This window comes from Nomascus leucogenys, chromosome 21 (genome assembly GCF_006542625.1).
Source record: "Nomascus leucogenys isolate Asia chromosome 21, Asia_NLE_v1, whole genome shotgun sequence".
Taxonomy (NCBI): domain Eukaryota; kingdom Metazoa; phylum Chordata; class Mammalia; order Primates; family Hylobatidae; genus Nomascus; species Nomascus leucogenys.
Window position 1 is genome coordinate 75,536,638 of NC_044401.1, and position 25,816 is coordinate 75,562,453.

The 25,816-nt window shown below is 39.3% G+C and overlaps 1 long non-coding RNA gene across 1 annotated transcript in view; it reads right to left on the reverse strand.

The window, feature by feature from the left end:
• Positions 1-1,002: 1,002 nt before the first annotated feature.
• The window catches only part of LOC105738832, a 303,739-nt gene continuing 278,925 nt past the window's right edge, over positions 1,003-25,816 (reverse strand). Inside the window, exon 5 of the long non-coding RNA XR_004027510.1 lies at positions 1,003-2,784. This is a non-coding gene — a long non-coding RNA (uncharacterized LOC105738832). The remainder of the gene's footprint in view (positions 2,785-25,816) is intronic.

A 25,816-nucleotide genomic window follows, 5' to 3' on the forward strand; every position in this document is an offset into this window, starting at 1 on the left:
TAATTAGATCTGAGATTGCAAATGAGAACTCTGCTACCCTTGTGTGGAACAGTTTGCTTTATTAAATGAGAGGTGATGTGTGTATGTTATATACTTAGCACATTAAGATTCACAGTTACACAGCTGGTGGAAGAACTCCGAGTTTGCCCAGTGCTTAACATATAGCTGAATGTCAAAAGGTTTCAACAGGGTTTCAGAGAGCAAAACAGGGATATTTTTGTAAAATATACTTTTCTACCCAGCATAGCACATCAGAGCTTCCTGTGGGATGGATTAAAAAGAGCTAACCTTCATGGACTACTTGTTGTGTCAGACACTAGGCAGAACCCACTCACTTCTCTAAAGCCCCTGTAGGGAAGGCACTATTATTATTCTTGTTTTTCAGTTAAGGAAACTGAGGCACTGTGAGGTTAACTGAAAGCTGGACTGTGAGGAAGATTCAGGCCATCAGACTCCAGACCCCAAGCTCTAACATACTATGTAGGTCTGATACGATGATCATTTCTAGAGGTGATCCACGGTTACCTACTGTTTTTTTAATTTAATTTTTATTAAATATTTATCGTATGCCTTTTCTAAGATAGATATTAGATGTGTTCAATGCTCTGAAAATTTTTGAGAGGTAAGTCCCAGGTAGCACTTGAGATGAAAAGCAATAACTAAAATCTATTGAATACTTACTAAGTATCATGCTTGTGGTAAGCGCTTTACAGGTTTTCATTCTCTCATGTATTTAATCCTCCTACAACCTTTCTTAGATACTCTCCCCATTTTAGAATAAGGAAACCAAGGCTCAGAGAGGAAAGAAAACTTGCTAAAGGCACCAATTAAGTAAGTGACAGAGCTGGGAGTTGAACCCAAGTATTCTGGCACCATAGCCTTTGCTTTTGACTTATCTTCCACTCCACACCACACCACACCAACCACATCCTACTGGCCACTGGCAAGGACCAATGATGCCTTGTAGAAACCAATCAGTTTTCCACTCAGTATTCCTCAATCATCATACAAGAGTATTTTTCCTTTTTTTTTTTTTTTTTTTTTTGGTAAGCCATCACCTAGCAAAACTTTAAGTGGTAGGTGGTAGGTATTTCATTTTTAAATTCAGTTGCAAAAGGAAAATTTTTTGAAGAATTAGACTTTTGTTGCTGAGGAAAGTGACAGAATGCTACACTATCAGTTCATTTAGCAAATTTCCTGAGAGGTTGCCAGTGCCAGGCTCTGTGCCAGGTGTTGGGATGCATGTTAAGACACAGGCAGTACCACAAGGATGAATACAGTTTGGTGTTGAGTTTTAAAGCAGAGGGAGGGTCAGGGTGCCTTAGAGTCCTGTTCTGAGCTACCCACAACAGCCAGCAAACTGGGCCACCTGCAGCAGGTAATGGAAGGCTTGTTATCTTGTCAAAGGGATCACATTTTTCAAAGTTGTATGCTTAGACTAAGAATAACTTTGGTTGCAAAATTTTAAAAATATAGCCCTTCAGAGATTTAAACAAGTAGTAGGTTAACTAGGCAGTCCACAGCACTGGTTCAGTTGCTCCACAGTGTCAGCAGGTCCCTTCCATCCTGTCTACTCTAAATTCAGCTGTTGGCTTTTCATAGTGATGTGTTTTACCTTATTATTTCAAGATGGGTGCTGTAGCTCCAAACAACATGAAGGTAGGAAGTGGGCAACAGAGTGGTATTGAAAAAGATCTGTTCCTGGAGAGGCGTTCTCCTTTTTATTAACAAAGAAAAAAGCTTTTTGCATCCCAGAAGACTTCCTTCCCATCTCATTGGCCAGCACTAAGTCACACAGCGATGCTTACCTGCAAAGGAGGATGGGAAAGAAGCAAGTGTCCAGCTTTTTTCCAGTCTCTTTTGTGCAGAGTGGACAAGGAAGATAGATATGGCTCAGTTATTTAACCAATAGTTTCTGCCACAATGTGAATGAATGTGACATATCTGAAGCATCTTTAACCACATTATTACAAATTCTGTGACCACAAAAACATTTAATTGGTCAGTTTATTGGAGTTAATAATGTAGAAGTGGGTCACATGTTGGAGGCTGGGAAATTCTTGCATTGTTGCTCGTCAGATTTGAAGACTCTCACCAGGGACATTAATGGACGGAATATCGGGAGCTTAGCTCTTCCTGCTAGAGTTGTAAAAGGGCAGAACCTTTTTTCATAACCTAGGACTGAACAGCATCTTCCAAAATTAGCTCCTAGGACTTTCCTTCAGACTGGGCAACAGTTTCAGCTAAACTCTACGCAGCTTTTAAAGCTTTGTATTCGTTATAGCTTAGGTACTGTGGGTAGCACTGACTTTGTAATTTGTGAAGCTCAGTGCAAAATAAAAATATGGGAACTTGTTTAAAAATTATTAAGTATTTAAAGATAGCAAAAGCAAAGTACTAAGCCAAACATGGGGCCCTGTGCAACTGTAGAGATTGCACATACACGAAGCTGGGCTGGCAGAGGGCAGCTGGTTCATAGGCGAAGTCTTGACTTGCAGGAGTGATAAATTCAAGTGCTTAGTTACAAGTGTGGGGTCTGCTCCTCCAAAGTATGGCATGGTGGTTAATAGCTGATGGTTTCAAACAGGCCCACTCTGTGTTCTAATTCTGCTACTTAATTGTGCAATGATTTTAGAAACTTGTTTAGTCTTTCAAAAATTGTATTTCCTGGCTGGGTACAATGGCTCATACCTGTAGTTCCAGCACTGTGGAGGCCAAGGCAGGGGGGATCGCTTGAGGCCAGGAGTTTCAGACCAACCTGGGCAACATAGTGAGATCGCATGTCTACAAAAAAATTTAAAAATCAGCCAGGTGTGGTGGCACACACCTGTAGTTCTTAGCTACTTGGGAGGCTAAGGTGGGAGGATCACTTGAACGCAGCAGTTTGAGGATGCAGTGAGCTATGATTATGCTACTACACTCCAGCCCGGGTGACAGACCAAGACCCTGTCTCTTAAAAAAGATTCCATTTCCTCTCTTTTAAAAGGATGATAGTAATATCTCCATTGTATATTATTAAGAAGAGTAAATTAAATGGTAGATGCCTTGTTTTTTTATCATAGCACATCCCTAGTAGATACTATACTGCACCATCCAGGAGGGGTTGCTGTGACCTTGAATTTTGCTGATTCAGAAACTCATTTTACCATGCTAGGGACAGATTCTCACCCACTAAATTCACGAGAGGGTGATTTATGAATTGGAGTGTTCATTTATTCATATGTAAGGGGTTGTCTTGACTTTGGAAATATTATTTAGATTAGTAGGTTGCTGTCTGAATACAGAATCATCATTTTCCTCAGATGCATGTGTCCTGAGGTTTCCGAGGCCAAATAAGTTGAAATCCTCTGGATATAGTCAAGGTGCATTTTCTTTTTGCAGCACTTGTCAGAGCTTTAGGCATGTTTGTGAGTTATTTGAATTCCCAAAAGGATTTCCAAACTTACCTAAGACTGCGTTACAGGATCGGTGTGGCGATTAAATTTAATTAGCATTTAACATAAACAGGGTAGCGTTTTGTATATGGACACATGCATGTATAAACTACCATTAGCCTACCCAGTAGGTAAATGTAGAAAGCATTTGAGGCGTCCTTAGCAAGAATCTAACTGCAAAGGTAGTTACTCAGACATTTTGAATGTCACCATTATAATCGAGACCATAGATTTTTTTAATTTGCACAAGGAAAATTAGAAATGCTTTTTCATTGTTAAAATGGATGATGGCTAATTATGTTGTAGGCTAGAATAATTGCATAGCCCCCTCCCCCGACCACCCCTCACTTTTACAAACAAAGTGTGTAAATCAGAAAAGCCTAATCTCTTTATTCAGAGTCCTGCATTCCCACTTCACGGAAGGCTTTATCACTTGACATGGTCAAGCCACCAGAGAGTCATAGTCTCTGTCTTAGGCAGAGTGAATATTTTCTTCAGGGGTTTATGCAAGATCCCAAAGACAGTGTGGGACTTCCCTGAGCTGACAAGAACGTATATGCGTTACTGTTGTATTGTGCTTAGTGGCTATTAAACAGACGTGCATGTGCCAGAGTTTTGATCCAAGACATGTCTGCATTATGACTTCTTATCTGGCAGGAGGATTGAGACATGCAGGGTACATCTGAAGGCTGAAAATATTTATGAAAACAACCCAACTGTTTTACACAGCCAAATGGGCTTATGGAATTCACCATGGAATGCTTTCTTTGTGTTACAACCCATGGAGCTAGTGTTCTTAGGAACACACTTTGGGAAAGTGTGGCATTAACACACAAGCAGGGAGTTTATGTCTTAGGAGCTATTTTCATCAGTCTAGAGTTGACTGGAAGAGTTGATCTAGTTCTTTGCTGTTTGGGTTTTCTTTTTCTTTCTAATCTGTGATGTAATTCATAAGAAAAGTCTTGGCCGGGCGCGGTGGCTCAAGCCTGTAATCCCAGCACTTTGGGAGGCCTAGGCGGGCGGATCATGAGGTCAGGAGATTGAGACCATCCTGACTAACACGGTGAAACCCGGTCTCTACTAAAAATACAAAAAAATTAGCCGGGCGTGTTGGTGGGCGCCTGTAGTCCCAGCTACTCGGGAGGCTGAGGCAGGAGAATGGCGTGAACCCGGGAGGCGGAGCTTGCAGTGAGCCGAGATCGAGCCACTGCACTCCAGCCTGGGGTACAGAGCAAGACTCTGTCTCAAAAAAAAAAAAAAAAAAAGTCTTAAAGAGGCATCACAATGAAATCTCATTTGATTTTGCACATAAGGAGCTACTTTTTTTGAAAAGAGTAAACTTGAGGAAGTTTGGGGAAATCAAAGACGCAGTCACTCTACCAGTGCACTGATAATATATCTGTATGAAAAATGAAGCACTTAGACATCAGCTGGGCGTTGCTATGCATTTAAATGCTTCTTACAGAGTGACATTTAGATAACTGCCTAAAAATTTCACTTTCAAAGGTATGATGCTATAAGAATCATCCTAAGATTGAAACTCCTTTGTGGTTAAAAAAAAAAAAAATCACTGCTTTTCTGTGGCTAGCACACATTGACTAATCAAATGGAGAACTGCATGGAATAAATACAGTAGTTGACTTCTGCTAAAAACGTTTTGAAAAGAGGAAATGGGGCCTTTCTGCTCTTTGACATACAAAGCACATTGCTTTCTAATGGATTCCACAGCAAAAGCAAAATCCAAACAAAGCAGCATCTTTTTTCTCTAACCTACATGCAGTGTAAGTGAGATTCCAAGTATGCAAATGGTGGGAGGAAAGAAATGCATTTTCACTACCCCAGTTATTACATATGGTTGAGAATATGAATAGTAATTGCCCCTGAATTGGAGGATTAACGTGCACTACTTTTTTTCTTCTTTTTAAATATTAGAGTCAGCCTGATTTTTATTTACTATTTCTTTGATTCTTTTTCTGTAAAATGTAGTGTTGCCGTTAGAGTACAAAGTATAAGCTCCCTCTATCCAGGCCAGTTGTGTCTTTCTAGACGTCAGTAAGACTGTCTCATGTCTGTCATAAGCTCAGTTTTTAAAGTAAGCCATGACTTCATTTATTCTTTCAGTCCAAGTGTGAGTAATATTGGTGCCATTTTACAGCAATTTCTGCAAAGCGGGCACTCCAGAACCCCAGTTTTGAATTCTGAGGCTACAGACCTGGACACCCACCCCTCCCCCAACACCATCCTTTTGACTGAGCCCTTACTATGAGTTAATGTGTAAGTCTAACTCCCCCACTTCACCATTAGACAGGTACCTTGTCTTACTTGTCTTTGTGTCCCCCTCCGCTCCTCCCCAGGACCTGAGCCAGTGTTCCATCCCAAGTAGACATTAGATGTTTGTTGACTACTTCAATACTTCTGTAGGGACTGTTTAGGGCACTATTGAAAGAGAAGGGAAAATTGGCCAAGCGCGGTGGCTCACGCTTGTAATCCCAGCACTTTGGGAGGCCGAGGCGGGCGGATCACGAGGTCAGGAGATCGAGACCACGGTGAAACCCCGTCTCTACTAAAAATACAAAATAGTAGCCAGGCGTGGTGGCGGGCGCCTGTAGTCCCAGCTACTCGGAGAGGCTGAGGCAGGAGAATGGCGTGAACGCGGGAGGCGGAGCTTGCAGTGAGCCGAGATTGCGCCACTGCACTCCAGCCTGGGCGACAGAGCGAGACACGGTCTCAAAAAAAAAAAAAGAGTAGGGAAAAAGGAAGCTTGGTTGAATAGGCTGGAATGAAGTAAAGTGGGAGGATAAAGGATGTTTGAAGAACTGGGGAGAGAGGACACTAGGGAAAAAAATGCAGAGGAGAATTCTGTGATCAGTCTTTGGACTGATCAGTTTATCAAGACCGTCAACCTCAAGGCATTAACAATGATACCATCTCAAAAATCTCAGACTGCACTGTCTGCTACAGTTGTCAATAGCCAGTGTGGCAATTTAAATTAATTAAAATTAAACAAAACAAAACATTCATTTTCTGAGTGATACTAGCTGCATCCCAAGTGCTCAGTAGCCATGTGTGTCTAGTGACTGCTGTATAGGACAGCACAGATGTAGAACATTTCCATCATCTCAGAAAGTTCTGCTGAACAGCACTGTTCTTAGGGATGATAACATCTCCATTTTGTTTCACCCTTTGTTTATTTATTCTACAAATATTAACTGAGTACCCGCTTTGTTCCTGTCACTGCACTGAGAAGCAGCTGAAATGCTTAAAAGCATAGACCCTGGAGCAACCTGGGTTAGCAGCACACTCACTGTGTGATGTTGGGCTGGGTCACCCATCCTCCCAGTGTTCTAGTTTAATCAGCTGTAAAATGAAGATAATAAAACATCTACCTCATAGGGTTCTTGTGAAGATTAAATGAGTGTGTGCTTTTGCATGAATGTGTACATGTGTGTATATGTATATAAATGTATATACATGTGTATATGTGTATGCATATTTTTCTGTAAATATGTGTATGCATATACATATATATTCATATATATTTTAGAACCTTTCTGGCACATACTTAATGCTTGGTAAGTGGGAGCTCTTATTATTTGTAAGTGTTTATTTCAGGGTTCTTAACAAAACAACTATGAGGTTCTTGCTGTCCTGAAGTTTACCATCTAGTAGGAGCAGCAGAGAATAAATCATTAAACAAATTAATAATACAAACCATGTCAAGAATTGTAAAGGAAATGAATGGGCTGAAACAACAGAGAATAACAAAGGAGAAGCCACCTAGAAAGCATCTTAGAGGGGGTGACATTTAAGCTAAAACAAGAAGAGAAGAGCAGGAATGCCAGCCATGCAAAGGGAGAAGGAGGAGAGTGTTCCAGGCAAAGGAAAGCACGCTAGCAAAGAGGACCATGTGACTATAATACAGAGGTCAAGGGAGGGGTTCAGATGAGATTGGAAGGAGAGATAAAGAGCAGCCAGTTCCTACAGGGCTGAAGCCAGGGTTAAAGCATATGTCTAGAGGAAATATACATACAGTGATCACTCGGGGGGTTGTGTGAGGCACAGATTGGAGGGGCAGTGAGCGTGAAAGCAGAGAGCCCATCAGAAGGCTATTTTAATAGATCAAGTGAAGGGGAATGATTCAAAGTCAGTAGTCATGGAACTGGAGAGAAATGAGCAGTTTCTAGACATATTTGAGAGACAGACCCAATGAAACTTTCTAATGGATTGCATGTGGTTGACAAGAGGGAGGCATTAAGGCTGATGCTCCAGTTCTGAGTTGATTAACTGGGTAGATGGTGGTTTCATTTGCTGAGATAAAGAAGGCCTGAAGAGAACATTTATGAGGAAGAAAAAACAAAAGTACTTGATGACAAGTACTCTGCTGGATATGGAAGTCTGGTGTCCAGGTGAAAGGCTAGGTTAGAGACAGGCACATGGGCATCATGAGCTCATAGATGACATTTAAAAGATAGGACAGAAAACCAACTTCTGGCATGATGGAAGGGGGAGACCAGCAGACTTTCTCCCCAGTAAAGCAACCATTTAATTAAAGAAAATTATAGTTTTAAAAAAATCATTTAAAGCTTCTGGAAATTGTCCTACAGTAATTGGAGAAATATTCACTCAAGTATATTTACTAAATCTCAATAAGAACAGTGATAGTCTGTGACATTTCAGACATGACACTGCTCTGCCAGGTCCATCTTATGGAATCATCTGGGAAGGAGTGGACTGCTAACATTTTCCATCCTCCCCCACAAGCCCCATGTTGCAGAAGCTCTATTCAGAGAGGACTGGTGCTCCTTGCACCTAGCCCCCACTTTAAGGACAGAAGTTATAGGTCAGACCTGGCAGGACAAGAATTTTGCACTCCAGTAATTCTTGATCAGCTTGCTGGTAGGACAAGTGTCCCATATTAGAAAGGTCAAGCTAGAAAAACCACGGACCACTATCATTTCCTAATGTCTGCTCATAGAGTAGGTTCGTCACTCTAGCAGTAGGCTTCTCTTCCCACCCTGAGCTCTTCGGCAGTGGCATAGCGCTTTAGCCGAGGGGGAAAAGCAGGTTGCTGTAGCTCTGCCTGAGGAGAGTGACTTCATTTGGAGCACAGCATGGAGAATTTCATTTCTGGAGTGTTGTCAAAAACAAGGGAAATCTTGGTAGAGAGCAATTAAGAGGGTGCTCATAGCTCCATAATACAAGCACAACAACAGAGCAATTAGAAGTTTAATAGACTGAATCATAGGAAGAAACAACCAAGAAGAGTCCTCCTGGGAGCACAGTCAGCCTTGGGGGTTGGAAAGGCTGTACATGAGTGATTGGTTGTTCCTACTTGGGAGCGTCAGAACAGGAAATGGAGCAAATCTGAAAAATTTCCCATGCTGCACAGAGATCCATCACACACACAAAAAAAATGCAAGCTGGCACTGGCACTGTGGATTAAAGATAACCTGCAACTCAACACTGGCTGAATAGTAACCTACTCTAACCCTGAAGCAACTCTTAAGAGCTATGCTTAAAAATGAAACCACATGTATCCCTAACAATCTGGAAGATTGTGTGTATGCCCAAAGCTGCACCCTCCTAGTAGTGAATGGGGCAGGGGCGGCAGGGAAACAAAGCGACTAGTTCCTGGGTAGACAGGGAGCAAAAGTGTAAACTTCTTCACCTGTCAGAGCAGCCTCCAAGTTACTTATAAGTCCAGTGGTAAAGGGCAAAAATTTAATTGCCTAGGGGGTAATTTTTGATCAATAAGTGACTTACATGCCAATTCATGAATGATCCTAAATCACTCGGCAAAAGGTTTTAAAAAAAAGTAAATAATATGAGGAAGGACATCGAAGGCTGCACACTAGAGGGAAAAATACTTCATAGGGTTAGTTAACTAAGTCATTAAATAAATCAATGACATGGAAAACAGCAGCAATATCAACGCTTTAGGTGCAGAGGGGTGGGGGATGGAGAGGAGCTGGAATCAATATCCAGAGTTGCTACAATATATTATCTAATATGTCCAATTGTCAACAAAAAATATATAAGACATTTAATGAAGGAGAAAAGTGTGACTCATGTTAAAAGAAAAAAAGCAGTCAAAAGTAACTGTTTTAAAGAAACTTAGATATTGGAATTAGCAGACAAAAACTTCAAAGCAGCCACTATAAATATGTTCAAAGAACTATGGGAGAACATGTTTAAAGAATTAAAGGAAGGAATGAGGACAATGTCTTACCCAATAAAGAATATCAATAAAGAGGCAGAACTTATATATATTTTTTAAAGAGCAAAATAGAAATTCTGGAGTTAAGTATAACAAAATTTAAAAAACACTAGATGGGCTCAGAAGTAGATTTTAGCTGGCAGAAGAAAGAATCTGCAAATTTAATATAATAAAGATTACCCAACATAAAAAAAAACAGAAAAAAATAATAAAGAAAATGAACACGGCATCAGAGAAATGTGGGACACAATTAAATACATCAACATACAAGTAATAGAAGTACCAGAAGAAAAGCACAGAGAGAAGGTAGAAAAACTCAAAAAAATAATAACTGAAAACTTCCCACATTTGATGAAAAAAATACTTATCCACGAAACTCAACAAATTCCAGTTTGAATAAATACAAATAGACCACACTCAGACATATAATAGTAAAATATGTGAAAGTCAAAGAGAAAGGGAATGTCTTGAAAGTAGTAAAAGGTGAATCACTCATCACCGACAAACGCCAATGGGATAGATGGCTGACTTTTGATCACAAACAATAGAGGCCAGAAGGCAATGAAATGATATATTTAAAATACTGAAGGGAAAAAAACTGTCAACCAAGAATTGGCCAAATTATCTTTTAAAATGAAAGGCAAAATACATACTTTCCTAGATAAACAAAATCTGAGGGAATTTGTCGCTAGAAGACCTGCCTCACGAGAAATGCTACAAGAATTTTTGTAGGCAGAAAACCAAGTGACATCAGACAATAATTTGAATCCATGCAAAAAACTAAGGAATAGCAGTAAAGGTGTAAAAGACAATGTAGAGGGATGTCATTGTGTAGGTGACAAAGTAGGAAGCTCCAAAAATCAGTCCCTCCACTGGAAAAAAAAAAAAAAAACAACTACTGAGAAAGAGTTAATTGTCAGAATTAACTATTTTTAAAATCTAGAGCCTGGTCAAACACTTGCACTGTGCAGGGGAGTGCTTGAAGTAATATATTTTGGTGAAGTTTAGCATTTCATGGAGCAGTTACCATCTCTTGTTCCCTGGGGCAAATGGTATCTGTGTGGATGACAGTTCATGTTCCTGGTGTGGCTTGCTATTTCCAGATTGGAGATAAGAACCATGTGCTTCAAAGATCAGGGTTGCATTTTTTTTTAAGGGTCATATGTTTTGATTTGCCTGGTGGATCACTGAGGGACTAGGGCAGGATTTAGCCATTGTTTCAGCCCCCCTGGACTGAAATGGCCTTCCAGGCAGCATCTGTCAGGGGGAATTTAAAAGAACAAAACACCTTATTTGCCCTTTCTTTATTGGGTTAAAATATCCAACAAAGTCTCTGCCAGGCCATTGACTGACTGCTGAGATAACAGAATAGAGACATCAGTGCTACACCTGACAAGGGTTATAGTCTTTGCAACACAGTTTAGGAAAGCCACTAAACAAACAGATGACTGCACTTCTCAATGAACAGCATCAGCAATTTCTGGAAAAGGAAGATAATCTGACTTGAAGAGTTACCCCATTACAGTGTTCAAAATGTCCAGTTTTCAACCAAAAAGAACAAAGTATACAAGGAATCAGAAATGCATGGCTAACAGGGAAGAAAAAATGAGAGAAAACATCCATGAGGAAACCCAAACATTGAACATACCAGAAAAATACTGTAAATTAGCTGCATTAATATTTTCAAAGAGCTGAAAGAATCCGGGGATAAAGAACTAACAGATATCAGGAGAACAAAATCTGAACAAGTTGTGGGGTACATACTTAACACAGAACAATCAGTTGTGTTTCTATATGCTGGAAATAACAATTTAAAAAGGGAAAAAAATCCTTTTGACAATAGTATGCAAAACTATAAAATACTCAGGAATACATTTATCCAAGGAGGTGAAAGACTTACATACGTAAAACTACAAAACACTGCTGAAAAAAAAAGAAGACCCGATTAAATGGAAAGATGTTCCATGTTAATGGATTAGAAGATTCAGTGTTGTTAAGATACCAGTATTCTTCAAAGTGACCTACAGATTTAGTGCATCCGTATCAGAATTCCAACGGTCTTCTCGCAGGAATGGAAATGCCAATCCTCAATTTCATATGGAAACGTGAGGAGCTCCAAGTAGACAAAACAGTATTTTAAAAGTTGAAGAACTCACAATTTCTGATTTCAAAACTTACTACAGAGCTACAGTAAACAAAACACTATGGTATCAGCAGGACAACAGACATATGGGCCAATGAAAAAAAAATAAGGGTTCAGAAATAAACCCAAACATCTATGGTCAATTGATTTTCAACAAAGGTACCAAGACCATCCAATGGGGTAAGAATAGTCTCTTCAACAGATGGTGCTAGGACAACTGAATAAGTACATGTAAAAGGATGAAATTAGGCCCCATCTCACTATATATGAAAATTAACTAACAATGGAGCAACAAACTAACTATAAAAACTAAGAATAGAAAGCTACTAGAATTGTAAAGCTTAGGGCCACATCTTCATGAACCCATTTGGCAGCAGCAGATTCTTAGATTTGACATCAAAAGTATGAGGGACAAAAGAAAATATACAAAAATTTGACTTCAGAAAAATTAGACACTTTGGGGCATCAAAGAACATTACCAAGAGAGTGAAAAGACAATCTACAAAGTGGAAGAAGATATTTGCAAATCATACACCTGATAAGGGTCTATTTAGTAATTAGAATACATAAAGAACTCTTACAACTCAAAAAGACAATCCAATTCAAAAACGAACAAAGGGCTGGGTGCAGTGGCTCACGCTGTATTCTTAGCAATTTGGGAGGCCGAGGCAGGAGGATCACTTGAGCCTGAGAGTTAGAGACCAGTCTGGGCAACATAATGAGACCCCATCTCTACAAAATAAAAATAGAAAAATTAGCCAAGCATGGTGGTGGCTTGTGCTTGTAGTCCCAGCAACTCTGGAGGCTGAGGTGGGAGGCTTGCTTAAGCCCAAAAGGCTGAGGCTGCTGTAAGCCATGGTCATGCCACAAACTCCAGCCTGGGTGACAGAGTGAGACTCGATCTCAAAAGAAAAAATAATGGGCAAAGGACTTGAATAAATATTTCTCTAAAGAAGATATACCAATAACCAAACACACATAAGAAGATATTAAAACTCATTGGTCATTAAACAAATGTAAATAAACACCACAGTGAGATACCACTTTACATCCACTAAGTTGTCTATGAAACAAAAACAAAAACAAACAAATAAAAACAAAATAATGTTGGCAGGATGTGGAGAAATAGTGAACCCTTGTATATTGCTTGTCAAAATGTAAAATGGTCCAGCTGCTAGGGAAAAGAGTTTTGTGGTTTCTTAAAAAGCCAAACATAGAACTACCATATGACCCACAAATCCATTGCTAGGTATACATCCAAGAAAAATGAAAATACTGATCTGCACAGAAACTTGTACACAAATGTTTATAACAGCAGTATTCATTATAGCCAAAAGGTATTATAGAAATGTAAACAATGCAAATTTCCAATAGGTAAATGGATAAACAAATTATGGTATATACATACAATGAGTATACATTAAGCCGTAAACAGGAAAGAAATAGTGACAAGTGCTAAAACACAAACGAACCATGCCAACATTATGCTAATGAAATAAACCAGACAAAGGTCACATATTGTATATTCCTTTTATATGAAATATCCAGAATAGATAAACCTATAGAGACAGCAGATTAGTGATCACTAGGGGATGGGAGAAGATGAGTATGGGAAGTGATTGAGTACAAACCATGATGATGAAAAAAAAATTTTAAATGTATTTTAATTTATTTGTACAGATGGGGCCTCACTGTTTCTCAGGCTGCTCTCAAACTGCTGAGCTCAGGCAATCCTCCCACCTCAGCTTCCCAAAGTGCTAGAATTACAGGGGTATGCCACTGCACCTGCCAAAATAGTTTTTTTGTTTTTGTTGGTTGGTTTGTTTCTGAGACACAGTCTCGCTTTGTTGCCCAGGCTGGAGTACAGTGGCACTATCTCGGCTCACTGCAACCTCCATCTCCCGGGTTCAAGCGATTTTCCTGCCTCAGCCTCCTGAGTAGCTGGGATTACAGACACTTGCCACCATGTCCGGCTAATATTTCTATTTTGTGATTTTTGTAGAGACGGGGTTTCCCCATGTTGGCCCGAAAAAGTCTTAAAACTAAAGAAGATGGCAGATGCAATATTATGTGAATGCACTAAATGATATTGAATTCTATACTTTGATATGTTTAACTTTACGTTATATGAACTTGACCTCACTAAAAAAAAAAAAAAAAAAGAAGAAGGTTAAAAAGTCAATGTAGGCTGGGCGTGGTGTCTCACACTTGTAATCCTATCTCTTCGGGAGGCCTAATCAGGCAGATCACTTGAGGTCAGGAGTTCAAGAGCAGCCCGGCCAACATGGTGAAACCCCATCTCTACTAAAAATCCAAAAAAATTAGCCAGGTATGGTGACTGATGACTGTAATCCCAGCTACTCAGGAGGCTGAGGAAGGAGAATCACTTGAACCCGGGAGATGGAGGTTGCAATGAACTGAGATCATGCCACTGCATTCCAGCCTGGGTGACAGAGATCCTGCCTCAAAAAAAAAAAAAAAAAAAAAAGAATAGTGAATGTTACTGCACATTCCTTCTTCCTTTTTCTCTTAACTGATTTTAGAAGAAATATGTTTATATAAAGCAATGTGCATATAACTGTATTGTTGGACTTATAGTATATAGAAATGTAGTACATTTGAAAACAACAACACAAAGGGGGTGGGTGTGAGCAAAGCAGCTTTGGGAAATGATACCAGATGATGACTCGAGTCCATAGGAAGAAATGAAGTGAATTACAAATGGTTAAGATCTACATAATAAGCTATAAATATGTACTTGATCTCCTCCTTCTTCCAGGTTCTGTAAAATACATAAGATTATATAAAGCAATAATTATTTTAATGCACCATTGGGTTTATAGCATATAAATTGAATATATTGAACAATAATATCATAAAATGAGGAAAAAATAGAGCTGTATAATAGCAGTAAAGTCTCTATGTTTCACTGGAATTAAGTTAGTATAAATATGAAGTAGATTTTGATAAGTTAAGATGTATATTATAAGCCCAAGAGCAAACACTAAGAAAATAATTCCTTATGAAAAATGATTAAATAATTAAAATGTTATACTAGAAAATATCGATTAATCATAAAGGAAAGCATTAAAGGAGAAACAGAGAAACAAAAAAGAATTGAAGCATAGAAAGCCAAAAGCAAAGTGGTAGAGCTAAATCTAGCCTTATCAATAACGCCATTAAACGTAAATAATTACAAAATCCGTTTGAAAGTTGGAGATAATTGGATTGAATTAAAAACCAAAACAAGGTCCAACTCTATGCTGTCTACAGAAAACACACTTGAGATTCAAAGATACAAATAGGATGCAAGCAAAAGGATGGAAAAAGATATCATGCAAACAGCAACCATAAGAAAGATGGAGTGGCTATATTAATATCAGACAAGAGATGTTAAAACAAGAACCAAGAAAGGGTGAGCTCACCCACAGAGAAGGCAGTGTTAGAGAAGAACAGGTTTGGGGTGGAACTCTGGGAATTCTCAGATTTAAAGGTAGGATGGAGTGGTGGGATCTTGAAAAGGAGACCCCCAAACTACATTTTCCCAGGCTATGATGTAGGCACACAAGTTAGAATCCTTCAGTGTCAGCCCTAAGAACGTAGCAGTTGAACCACTCTGGTCACACTTTTACCCACTTTTTTTTTTTTTTTTTTTTGAGACGGAGTCTTGCTCTGTTGCCCAGGCTGGAGTGCAGTGGCATGATCTCAGCTCACTGCAAGCTCGCCTCCCAGGCTCACGCCATTCTCCTGCCTCAGCCTCCCCGAGTAGCTGGGACTACAGGCCTCCGCCACCACGCCTGGCTAATTTTTTGTACTTTTAGTAGAGATGGGGTTTCACCTTGTTAGCCAGGATGGTCTGAATCTCCTGACCTCGTGATCCACCCGCCTCAGCCTCCCAAAGTGCTGGGATTACAGGCGTGAGCCACCGTGCATGGCCTACCCACTCTTGACTAAAGAGTCAATGAAAGACGTGAACAGTGACCTCCCAAAAGCAGAGAAATATAGTAACAGCTGAAGCTAGAAACTACGATCTCTTCTCCTACATCACACACGCTCATAAGTGGCAATGATACAGACATACTGTCTAACGTTTCCTTCTCTCATATTCACCAAATCTGCATCACTGTTTTGGGAGCTCCCCAAAGGTCAGACAGGTAGAGGTGCAGCCTGCCTGGGACTCTGGTAGAAAGGTTCAAATCAATTGAATTAGCTTGGGTTGACCACACATTAGGTATGTCAGTGCGGGTGACTCGTTAACTTTCCTGAATCTTAGTTTCCTTATCTGTGACATGGAAAGACCCACACGGTGAGGGAGGTATGATGATGATGAATGAATGAAGAGCACAGGATCCCTTAGAGTTCAGCCTACATTCCAGGAGCCAAAAAGATTTGAAAAACAGTCACTCTCTCCAACTCTTTAAGGGTAGCATGAAACTTTCAAGAGGTAATGCCTCGGCAGTGAGAACTTATTTCCATAAATAGAAAGAAATAATTTGGAAGATTCCAGTGAAAATATCGTGCTGTGTTTCCGATGCCAAAGAAGAGCCGCCACAGAATTCCCGCTGTTTCTGACAGCTAACCATAATGCAGGATTTATTAATATCTACTGTAGAATGAATGCACAACCAATCTTGCCGTGAAAATGTCAGAAAATTAAAGTGATTTTTGGCACGCAAGTGTGTTATAACCTAAATGGCTAAAGACATCTGGTAAATGCCCTTGTGTGTTTTTTGTTTGGGTAAACCATCTATACAGTCAGGGTGTCTCATCCTCAGAAGCAATGAGAGTTCCAATAAAGATAAGCCCAGCTTTTATCCTTTTGCCCCTTGCTGTTCACTATGATAAGAATTCTACCCATTTGCCCCTTGCTGTTCACTATGGTAAGAATTCTACCCCAGTGCAATTGTAGATTCTACTGCAGCAGAATCAGATTGATTTCTTAACAACAACAAAAACCAAAACAGTAATTGTTTTTAGAATAACAAATCAATATCGTCTTAAACACAAATTAAGCCAGCTCTCCTGAGAACATGAGCAATGATATGGGAAGAGATTAGACAGTTTGGGAAATCACAGGACCCCCCCATAGACTATACCGTAGGGTCTGATTCAACATGCACATGCAGAATAACTGCAACTTGGGCCAATTTTCAGCTTAAGGAATTTTTATTGGTAACATCCTATTGCCAGATACCATGGAAGACTGAGCTAAACATTGTGTTACTTGCAACCTAACATATGTTGTGCCATTGGCCTGGGCTCCAGAGTTAACCCATGTATTTTAGTCTGTTCCAATTCTAGGTAATTGGGGGCAATCACAATCAGAAGGATTCTGATGCTCACTGGAAGACAGATTTGGGTGACGCCACGTACTTTTTAAATATTATCGCTCCCAGTGGAAGGAAGAAAATTGCAGATAGAGTAGAAGTTTCTGCTTTCATGCTGAAAAAACAGAACATTAAGAAACGAACGAGTCTAGAATAGTTAGGTGCTAAATAGAGTGATCTTGACTCAATATTTGATAGTACTGTCTATAGGACTTTATAAGTGAAGTAAATTGGAGTTCTTAATGCACTTTCTTGGAAGAAATTGTCTCCTCTTGGTTTTAGATGCCTGATGGGGAGTAAGGAGCATCATTTATTTAGAATAAACTGGGAGGGGGGAGAAAGAATAGAAAGCACAGGTAATCATAATACATTTCATTGCTATTATTCATAAAAATCGCTATTTTAGTGGTGTTTTTTCTTTTTTTGTTTTTCTATTTTTGAGACAGAGTCTCACTCCATCACCCGGGCTGGAGTGTAGTGGTACGATCTCGGCTCACTACAACCTTCGCCTCCCGGGTTCCAGCAATTCTTTGCCTCAGCCTTCCACGGATCTGGGATCACAGGCACCTGCCACCACGCCCGACTAATTTTTGTATTTTTAGTAGAGACGGGGTTTCACCATCTTGGCCAGGCTGGTCTTCAACTCCTGACCTCATGTTCCACCAGCCTTGGCCTTCCAAAGTGCTGGGATTACAAGTGTGAGCCACCACGCCTGGCCTTTTGGTGGGATTTTTAATGGTGCTAATCAACTCTTCAGTTAAACAACGGGTACTATTTAAAAAGGGAAAAGGAATTTACTGACATTTATAGGAATTTTTTTTCTCTTCCTAGCAAGAATAGATGCTCTATTCTTGCCTGTATATGGGTTTTTTTTTCTTGTAAGTTGACATTTGCAATTTATGGATATTATATTAAAATATTAAAAATATAACGTCCATTTTTTTTCTGAATGGTAGGAATCAGCTTAGCACGACGCATTTCTTTTTGGTATAAATAAAGGGTAACAGTTGAATTTATGAAAATCAACCTGAAAACACTATTTTGATTAGAGCTGAGTCTTTTCTTGAGTTTTCCTTATTACACGTCCTTTATCCTTTACATTTATATTCATTAATGCATGAAGCCAAAAATCATTAAGAGTACTGCCTCATTATAAATTACTGGGACTAGCTTTCTGTGCTAGAGTTTTATACTGACAATAGCTTCTAGGGTTATAACATTTTCATTATAACTGCTCATGTTAACTGGCCAGCATTACATCATTGTTGACAAGTCTCCAAATCAGAGTGACTGCTGAGTGTATCCATTCAACAAAAATATCACTGCAAATTGTTTTGAAGAATAGCCTTAAGAGCAGAAGTGTATTTCTCATCTTTCCAAATGCTTTCCCCATCATTAACTAGTTATTCTTTCTAATAACCTTATGACAGAGTCCGCTGTGAACATGCCCACTTAAAAAAAGGAAGAAGAAAGAGAAAACATTCTATAGAAAGAGCTGTACCAGAGGTTACATGTTGCCAGTGTCATGTTCTGATGGGAACAGCTGCCTTTCAATGATTTGCCTCTTTCAATGGTCAATTACATTCCAGAATGGCTGATCAGATCAATAATAGTTCTTAATTTGCTGAGGAATCTGAGGCTGGGTTGACAGTTAAGAACATCCTCTCCTCCTCATTTCAGTGAAATCAATCAGCCACAGGCCTCCTACAAGGTAACAAAATGGGCAGGGCTGTGAGGTCTGATATTCCTATTGTACTTCCAGGGAGGAAAATCATCCCTGGAGTCTCAGAGTCACAGACTCTTATAGTTTAAAAGAAATATCCAGTGGTTCTTCACCATATCTTGGATCATGGACTCCTGTGAATCCAACACAGGCCATGTATGGCATCTCTTTCCCCAAAAATACACATAAAATCTTCCTGTAATTAAAGCTCATTCATGAAACTCACCTTTGCTTTTTCAGGTGATGAAATACAGACTCAAAAAGGTGAAGTTACATGCCCAGGTTCACATAACTTCCAACCAGGGCGCCTGTCAAATTCTCTGTTGATACCTCTTGAGAGGTCTGAGGTAATAAGGTCTTCTTCATCTGTTCTAGGAAACAGTACTCTGGTTCTATATAGTTCAGCTTCATTCATGCATTTAACAATATGTATTGAGTCCTAGAGCCAGGCACTGTGCTAGTTCATTCTTTTCTTCCACAGCACTGGTCCCACAAACCAAAGAAGAATCAAAATGGCAGTCTTAGATGTTGATTTTACTTGTTGGAGAAGTTACAGAGAATGCTGTTTTGCTGATTCTTTTTGTCAGATGAGGAAAATAGACCTCTAAAACAGGTCTAACTTGCCTTAGAATCCTTAATGTTCCTCTGGTACTTTTAGAATCAAACCCAATTCTCTGCCTGGTGTTAAAGACTCATTCATACATGTTAAATTTTATGTTCTGTCTCATCTTTCCAGATTCCTGTACTGAAAACTACTTTGCTTAAGACAAACATTCTACTCTGTACCAAATCATTTTTAAAAAATCAGTAGCATTCTTCATTCAAGTGATTCCCACCCAGAAATTACTATAGCTCTATCCCTCCTTCAAGGCCTGAGTCCTATCACCCTTTTTCTCTGAATCCTATCCTGATCACCTGACTCAAAATCTGCACCTCCCCTCTTCCTCATAATTCCTGTAGCTCCTATGACTATGTCCACTTGGAGGATAATGGTTGATAGTTCTGTTTTATTTCTTCATGCATATATGACTTAGCACCACTAAGAATGTCTATTGTTCATTATACACACAACTTCCCTTGATAGATTGGTTCAAATGAAGTCTCATAAAAAATGGTCTCCCTTCAAAGGAGTCCCAAATTATTTCTATTTTTAGTTATTGATGATTAACAGAAAGCCCAGTCTATTCACATGTTGAAATCCTGGATCCTGCCTTGAGTGTGGATCCCTTGGCCAAGAATACACTTCTCATTTTTATTTTCTTCCAGAGTCCAGAAAACCTTGGAAAGCTGCCTTAAGGGGTGATGGAATGAAAAACCAGACCAGACCAAGCAGACATGGGTTCTTCTCTAAATGAACATTCCATAAGCCCAACACAGAGCATCTTCCATTTCACTGCTCAGCCCCCAAATGCCTCCTGGTTATAATTAAGTACTTCGAAGTTTTCCAAACACCCTTTTAGAAATCATGGTCCCAAATACAAAATAATGTTCAATCAGACATAAATCATCGCACAGCAGGGCAGGAGAGGCTTGGAAAGTGGTCATCTGCACTTGGACTAATCAGCAAGTCTAGTCCCTTGATGAGGATTTTCATTTTCTCATTTGTCATTCTAGTCACTGAATTTTCAAGTGGCCAATTTGTTCCCTATTGGTAATTAGCTAGTTATTTTTCTTCTCATTTCTCTCTCTGGGATTGTCAGACTGTTTAGAGCAATTCATCACCCATTTGGGACTAATCCTTCTGTGGAGGAAAGTGGGGGAGGGAAGCTATTATCCTGGAGAAGATAAAGTAGAAGACGATTCCCCCATTTATATTTGGTTGTTAAACAATGATATCCCCAATGAGGTAAGTAAAATAATGATGTAACTGCCTAAGAGTGAAACAATGAAAGCTTTAGGGGTAGGTGCCTTATGCAATGGAAAGTATCCCCGGCTGTGAAGTTTGTTACTCCGAAATGACTTGTTGTTAGATTGTCTTTACAACCCCCAAGGGAGCATCATCTTACATTCTTTACTTAAGTTTGGAGGAAGCTGCATCTATGAAAATTATAAATGCAGAAAGGAGAGTTTTAAATATGTATAATGCATTGGTGGAAGCAATTTTACCCCATCAAATAGGAAAAAGGTAGCCTTTGAAGGTTGTTTTGTCTGCAACAAGGAAGTTTGAACGTTCTTCCATTTGTTCTCGCCAAGTCTTCTCGATTACAGCATCTCACTTCGGTTTGCCTTTTGTCCTCTCTTCCTCCCTCCAGCAGTTGCTGTCTCTCTCTGTCTCTGATAAAATCATTTCCAAACGTTTTCAGGGATTCCATTTTTCTAAGTTCACGTCAGGTGCCATGGAAAGGTTGACCCCACCGCTCATTGCAAACAAGTCTCTGGTGTCGGTGCATTTTCTAATTACTGGGTGTCTAAGTTGATCTCTCAGATTTCCTTCGGTCCTTCTGAAGAACCTAATTTCAAACCCTCAAGGCTGACTGTGTTCACCGGAGCCAAGGGTTCACATTTCCGAAGTCCACGTTCAGCCTTAAGAAAGATGTTAGTGTGACACAAATTGGCATTTTCTTGGCATGTTTTTTTGCTCACAGCAAATTCTTTATTCCTTGGAAGGAAGCTGAGAGTTGAAAACCCCTTCTAGCTATTTCCTTAGAGACACTCTGAATTCGGGCAGCAACATGATCTGAATCTTGAAATGTTTATCTTCCTCCACCGTTTTTCATTTCTTGAATCCTTTCTTGTGTCCTTTATTCTTCATATAAACATCCACATATGTAACTTCACTTTTAGGTGTGTCTAGCTATAAGGAAAATCAAAGGAGACAGAGACAGCACGTTTACACACCCCATATCGAGTGTTCTTGCTTTTTATCTGCCAATTCCCTCCACGCATGGCTGTTTTCACAATGGGTGATATCACCCAACAGCTGTCTTGGACTGGAGACTAAAATGCTTGTAGAATTTCAGTTTTTTGTCTTACCTACTTACATTTGTCCCTTTTCCAAAAGCACTAAAAAAATAAATAAAAGAATAGTTGTCTTCAGTGGGAAATTATTCCTATAACTGAAAATAAATTGTTTTATAACTTACTCTGCTAAGGTTTTGTTGTAATTGCCCCTAATTCTAAATTTGCTTTCAAGAATCATTAACTGTGATTATATGGACATGAGCTTTTATATTTGGTATTTGATAAAACAAGAAAATTGATTTTGTAAAAATCTGTTTTCCATCTGCAATTTGTGAGCAGGAAATGGGTGGAAAGAAGTAATGCGTTACCTGCCTGGTGTTCTCAGGCTGACCTAAACCACAACTTCAATATCTCATGTAGTGCCTATTGGTTGTTTAGCCTATGGATTTGCTGAACCCAATGATCAGAGATCTCTGTGCCTCATTCTAGGTAATTAATCTGGTTATTTACTGATGTCCCTCGACCTCCCTCCTCTGGAAACAGCAGGTTCCTTCATTATCACCAAAAATTGCTTCCTCACTAAAGTCTTCATTTCTGAGATCCTTATTAGGTTGGTGCAAAAGTAATCATGGTTTTTGCCATTACTTTTAATACTTTTCTACCTGTTTTTCCATTGTCTTATCTTGGGTCCCACCCTCATTACAATGTCTGCCCCCTGACCCTTTCCCCTACTTTGAACATTATGTTATTCCCAAAAAAGTGTACTCATAAGAGAGTGTGAAGATCTCCAGTGAGTACCACTCCTGAAATCCACAGACTACCACTGTTTCACAGTGGGTACCTGCAGACATTGCTTACTGCTCCACAGATTTTCACAAGTTAAACAAATCTATTTAACCAGCACCTAGATCAAGGACAATTTCTGAATTTTTACAGCCACTGGACAGAGTAATGTCTGTTGAAACTAATAAAAAATGGGGCTTATATTTTGTCTCTTGATTCCATTTGTAATCATTCAATTTTCTTGAATTTAAAAAAATGTATTGGCCTGTGAATGGTTACAAATAAATAACCAAACAAAACAAAACAAAACTGGTCCTTCGCCTCTGATCATTTGAAAAGAACTGATCTAGATGACCTGAGAACCCCTATCAGATTTTGTGCCTCGTTATTTTCAGCTGCTAATTTGAGCTTTCCTCGGAGAACCAGCCCTTCACATGAGGCCCAGCTCTCTGAACAGTCAGGATAACGCCCCTACTCATCGGAGGCTGCTTCACTCTCTCAAGAGTCCATGTCTGTGGGCTTAAAGAGAGTTAACACAATGGGTCTGTTCAGGGCCTTGAGTTGATTTCCTTGGGGTCCCTGCCTTGCAAGTATCAGTGGGGCTTGGATACAACTAGGAAAAGAGTCCCTGGCTGAAGGCCAATCTCGAGTGTAATGATTACATCATAGTATACACTATAGAAATTATCTTCCTGGTTCTTATGTAGAAGCTGACAGGCAGTACTGGACTTTTCCTTCTCATGTGCCAAGATTATCTGCGGATGTCAACCTTTCCTGTTGTGAATGGGTACAAGTTGTGATATTGCCATTCAAGGACTTCCAGTAGCAGTAAGAGGAAAATTACGAACCAGTTCCCCTTAGAGAGGAAGTGCCTTTGCAAACAGGTCGTCAGTCATGAGCGTAGTGGCTGCCTCCTTCCTCCCAGGAACAGCCCTGCCTCCTAAATTGCTGACTCTCCCCTCACAGGCTGTTTGGATTGGCATGACCGTAGGATGTGTGATAGAGGCAGCGTTTGGCGTATTCCTACTTATCCCACAAGCACTTTGGGAAAGAATTAATTATGTGTATTTTCCTGGAAAGACATAATTTCCGTTGCTCATTGATTGTGTCTTTATAACAAATGCCTTGAAAATGGGACACATGTGATGTTATAAGCCTTCTACAAGCCTCATTCTCTAGGTTTTTTAATTCCTTCAGGAATGAATTGTTAGAATGGAAGAAGTGAGACACAGGGGCATAAATTTGGAAGAGCCCTTTCTGATCAACTAACAAATTTCTCTCCCATTTTTTGAATGGTAAAACTGAAGCCCAGAGAAGGCATGTGACTTGACAAAGATGTGTTTCCAAAATATAAATTGGATTTCAGGGCTTCGTGTTTTTATTTTTATTTTTGTAAGCTTGTGATGCAAGTAGGATATACCTACAAAATAGTTACATGTAGCAACTGTAAAACTCAACACAATTCATAAACACATCCAGGCAACCAGCACCCAGATCAAGAAGCAGAACAATCCTGAGCCTGACAAAGCCTTCATAATGCACCTAAGCTACTGCTTCCTCCTAAGGGTAACAACTATTCCACCTTCTAGCATCATGTGTTATTTTTGCCTTTTATTGAACTTCCAATAAATAGAATTAGAGGGTGTTACTCCTGAGTCAGGCTTCCTTCATTCACCACTGTCAATGAGGTTCATCCATTGTTACATTTCATTTTAATGCATTGCTTTTCATTGCTATATGTCATTCTTTTGTGTGAATGTAGTAGACTATTCATCTTTTCAACCACTGATGGACATTTAGGTAGTTTTCAGTTTAGGCCTCTCAATAGTGCCACTAAGATTATTCCTGTACATATCTTTTGTGAAAATATGTATAATTGGATTGGGTTTTACTCCTACTTTGTGTCTAATGATGCTCCCCAAAAATGTTAATAGAAGCAACTGACAAAATTGTGTGCAGGTGTTTGAGGTGTATGAGATTGTTCCTGCATGCATTCCTGTCTGTGCCATCCATCCAAAGGGGACCATTTGAGGAATTACAGTAGCCTCATGACAGCCACCAATATAACATTTGTGGTTGGGACTATTTGCAAGTACTCTTAAAATCCAAAATAATCAGTTGACATTTTGTTTATCTCAAATTGTGAAGGATTTCATTATTAGCTTTTATTTTTATTTATTTTTAATTACAAGTAATATATGAATTCATTCTTGTTCCATACACATGCTTAACAATAATACTAATGCTAGAATGTTGACGTCATGATCCCAAGGATTTTGGTCTGTTCATCACAGGGCAGCATCAGTGCCTGGCAGAGAAGTTGCTAAATAATATTTGTTGAATGATGGGTGGTTCTCTTGGCTATTGCTCTCCATCTCTAGAACCTCCCTAGAAGCAGTCTAAACTTTGAGTCTTTTGTGTACTTCTGCACTCTTTTTTCTATACAATCGTGTGTGTGTGTGTGTGTGTGTAATTGGATGATGCCATGCTGTATGGGTTTTCTAAATTAACAGTATGTCTTATGCATTTTATTTGTTGTCAGTCATAGAAATTTACCTTTTCATGAGCTGTGTAATATTCCATGGTATGGACATATCACATTTCTGTGATTTCCAATTTTTGGCACCATAAATTATGCTGCAATGAACACTTTTGGGAATATAAGTGTTTCCTGGTGGTAGACAGCAAGAACTAGAATTGCTGGCTCACAGGTGGTATACATTTTTAATTCTTTCAAATCACCTTCCAAAATAGCCATTCCAGTTCATCCTTTCATTGGTAATCTATGGAAGTACCTGCTTCTCCTCACCTTCACTGTGATCGGTATTATCAAAACTCAGCAGTTTTTGCCAAAATGATATGTAAAAAACGTCATTTAATTTTAATTCCTTTCTATACTACTGATGTTGGGCATCTTTTTGTATATTTGTGAATGAAGTGCAAGTTTGACTTAAGCCTGCTGCAAAGATCAAATGCATAGGAGTAGGTAAAGCCTGCCATTCCCCCATTAGGATACCTCTTTATGGCCATGTTCTTTATCCTGATTGTCATGGTTGTTAAGAATCCTAGATAATCCCTAGATTTTTCTCCACCCAAATGCTACGAGTATACAAAAGTGATTTAAACATTTCTTCAAAATCCCAGGGGACAGACAGGAGGGCATCTTGACCTATCCAATTTATTGGTACAAAGCAAAACATTTGGAGAATGAATTTTCCAGTTAATTATTCTAGTGCTTTCTCTTTGTACCAGGAACTAGAAGAAGAAAAAATGTTGTACTATGAGGTT